Genomic DNA, 3,922 nt, shown 5'->3' with positions numbered 1-3,922 from the left:
CAAAACTGGTCAAAATATCGCACTCCTATTATTTTGTGGACAACTGTAATTACACACATAGTCAAAATAATTATTCGTACAGCGATTGTTTTACAATATTCGCAATGTTTTTAATTTTTCAGGAAAATACTGTTCATATTTTAACAAAAACTATATAAATGAAATTTTCAAACTTTTTTGCAAAACTTAAAAAAAATTTTACAAATTTTCATCAAAATTTTGAATGACAGTTTTTAGAAAAAATTTAGTATGCAGAGTTGTAGCTCATTCAATCTCAGTTAATAAATCGCAAGCTTTAAGTCGCTTTTTCTCTGGGTATTACATATTTTCTTCCATGAGCAAAATGTAGTTTTGCATTGAAGAAAACGTTCAACACCATTGAGAAACAAATTTCAAAAATCAACGCAATTTTTCTCTAACATTCGTGAGTGAGTGGTTTTTGTTAAAATATGAACTATATTTTCGTGAAAAATTACCCAATAATCATTATTAAAAACATTGCGAATATTGTGAAACAATCACTATACGAATAACTATTTTGACTATGTATGTAGTTACATGCATATTTACTATGTATGTATGTATGTATCTATGTATGTATGTATGTAAGTATGTCTATTAAGTTTATTAATAAGTTATGTAACACCGATAAATTCATGCATTTCAACATTTCACTTAATATTACTTCCAAAATTACTTGTACAAGAGCCCAGTAAAAATATTTGTCATCTAGAGGAGAGCACCCGCTTGAGGGTGTCACAATAATATTAATATAACTTTAGAACTACTTGTTGTCTAAACCTGAAACTTTCCCAAAAATTGTCGAATATATTTGTCTTTAATGCTGCATTAAAACAAAATAAAAATTTTAAACTTCATAACACAACTTTTGCATTTGTAAAACCCACCTCCTTAATTTTTATAAAAATGTTAAAATATCCGCCATTTTGTTTTAAATAAGTATTAAGAAGTACAGTTAGACTTATCTTCTTTAGAATAGTATCTAGTTTATTGTGTAAAAATTGCAAATAAATCGATACAAAAACGTTTGAGATACATATAGCGAGTTTAAACAAAAATTTTCCGCAAAAAAAATTTTCCGAATAAAAATTTTGTTAAATTTAGCTGTAAATGTATTTTTGAATAAGCTATCCATTACAATTGGATTGAGATCGCTTCCCTTCACTTCAATTTTATGTCTTTTTACGCTGCTTGTTGTTTTCGCAGCTTGTTGTTTTCGCCCAATTTTGCGAGAAAAGAATAACGGACCTGCGCATTGCGCAACCTTTTATATATAAACCTTGCGTACACGCGATGGTTACCCCTTTGAGCATGTGCTCGTTCTATGCCACGATTGAGAGAAATAGAGATTGCGCCTATCGCGGTACCGCTAATCCGCTCTTTGTGATTTTGACAGAATTACCTGTGTGCGTGACGTCATCTTTGTGCAATTGTTGATTGTGAGCATACGAANCGTACACGCGATGGTTACCCCTTTGAGCATGTGCTCGTTCTATGCCACGATTGAGAGAAATAGAGATTGCGCCTATCGCGGTACCGCTAATCCGCTCTTTGTGATTTTGACAGAATTACCTGTGTGCGTGACGTCATCTTTGTGCAATTGTTGATTGTGAGCATACGAAAAAACCAAATAGCAATTTAAAATTTGTGCGTTAATATTTCTGCGTGCTTTTAAACAATTATTGAGACAATACAAAGCAAAATGAAATGTGCAGTGGCAAAGTGTAATAGTGAAAACAAAAGGAAAGCGTGCGATAAAAGTTTTTTCGTTTCCTACGGACGCAAACCTGACGAAAAAGTGGAAGCATTTCTGCCGGCGATAAGATGCATTAAACACCAAATCGAGCTATGTGCTATGTGTGTGAGCTATGAGCTTCCACATGGAACTATGTTGGCCTTTCCTTGGTGAATTGTAGTAGGTAGACAGTTGCTGGTTTAGTTTTCTGGCAATGGCATACATACAAAATCAGTTTCTACAGTAAATAGATACATGAACTTCACTACCTACTTAGTTTTGTTAGTACCTGATTCTTTTTAGTGCTGGTATGAGGTAATGCACCAGTGGACAAGGTCGCCAGGCGCTAGTTCACGCAGCATATTACCGCGCTGTTACGTACCTAATACAACAATACCCAAATTATTATACATTTAAAAGTTCAGCTTGAACTATGTTTTAATTATATAGAATATTTCTTTCCAAAGAAGCTACACTCATGCATCCTCTCGGAAATGGTACAAACATCGTAAAATCAAAGCTGTGGAGTTCATGGTGGTTGGCTACCGTCCACAAATATAAATATGCATGGCTCTTTACAATGTAAGCTTTGGGGCGAGTCCAAAAATTCACCTTGCTGCACACATTCCTTTTGGTCTGCATGAAATTGCAAACACTGTTCATACATCCATTTTTTCATGTGCTAAAAATCGTACTTACCTAAAGGGCTACATGTCCAAAATTATTGCTGCGTGTTCATAATTAATCAATCTTTGTATATTTATTGATTTTTGCAAAATTGGCCCCTGTAATATTAATATTAACACATTTTTCTGCATTGTTTACATATTTTTCTATACGTTTTGGCACTTCTCTCTCGCAATTGCACCAAGGTGACATCACGCAAAAATTACGATCAAAAATCCTCTCTCATAGGTGCAATCTTGTATTCTATCATTCTTGTTTCTATGCCCATGTCATGCCAGACATCCCATTGGAAACATACAGCACCTGCTTTTTCTCGAAATTATTCTTACCCCATTGGTAGAGGGCTTTGTTGTAACGTCAGTAGTCTCTTAAAATTTCCTCGAATCCAACAAAGTTCAATTCTGCCATTTCCTTGAAGGGATTTTCGTGATTTCAGACCCTTTTGTAAAGTTAATACGAGTTATTTATATAGTTTTTGTTTTTGGCACACCTTTCGTCTTTCAAAAATTTACAATTTCATACAATTTCAATGGCTTTTTATCATATTGCTCGAGCGTTAGACGAACTAGAGTCCATACGCCTAAGTAGCCCATTATGCCCATTTGGGTACTTAAAGTTGACATTATAGACAATATTTTTATGTAAACTTACAAATTTAAACAAATGCTATAGTCGAAAAAATCAAAAAGGAAAATGCTTACTTAATTTTTTTTTGTTTTTTTATACGTTGAATATTAATGTAAAAAATGTACAATTAAAGCCCATAATAAGACGGAAGAAATACATTTTTTTTCATCAAGTTTCGTTAAATGGTTTCCCAGATACAGCACTTAAAAAAAGGTACGTAGGACGTTTTCTTAAAATTTAAGCCACGTGAAAATACCCTGCAGAGAAAACCCAAACCAGTTAGAAAAAATACTAGTTCATAAACTAGTATGTGCCTACCAGTTCGACATTTTCGAAGAACTTAAGCGTTCAGCGACATCTGCCTTTGAATTGCCAAAACCTAAAATAAAACGCAATTAATTGTTTTTCTTACAAATGTCGGCTGCGGCGTCACGTAAAGACTACTGCTTTCTGGTTCTGGGATCGCAGGTTCGAGGCCGCTTGGAGGTGGTTATGATTTTTAAAGTTATTATTTAAATTTAAATATAAATAACAATTTTAAAAATCTAGTTGCATTACAACAAAAAAGAAACAAATGTATGGGAAAACACTTGTGCCATAATAAAATAGATTAAAAAATTATTTTTTTTTATTAAATTTAAGAATAACAAAAAAACCCTAAATAAATAATATAAATATAAGAAGTATTATAAAAAAAAAATAAAATAAAACAAGTAAGAAAGTCTAAGTTCGGGCGGAGCCGAACATTAAATACCCGGCGCAAGTATTAAATATATGTTTTTACGGACGGACAGACAGACATGGCTTAATCGATTTCTTTTTTCATCCTGATCATTTATGTATACATTTGTC

The 3,922-nt window shown here is 32.9% G+C and overlaps 1 protein-coding gene across 1 annotated transcript in view; it reads right to left on the bottom strand.

The window, feature by feature from the left end:
- Positions 1-3,922, bottom strand: part of beat-IIIa (beaten path IIIa) — a 196,155-nt gene that overhangs the window by 88,550 nt on the left and 103,683 nt on the right. The window lies entirely within an intron of this gene.

The sequence above is a fragment of the Rhagoletis zephyria genome, unplaced genomic scaffold, assembly GCF_001687245.7.
Source record: "Rhagoletis zephyria isolate East Lansing unplaced genomic scaffold, Rhagoletis_zephyria_1.1 Rzeph_scaffold_00671, whole genome shotgun sequence".
Lineage (NCBI taxonomy): Eukaryota > Metazoa > Arthropoda > Insecta > Diptera > Tephritidae > Rhagoletis > Rhagoletis zephyria.
Note: the sequence above shows the minus strand (reverse complement) of the source record. Positions and strands in the feature narration are given on the sequence as shown.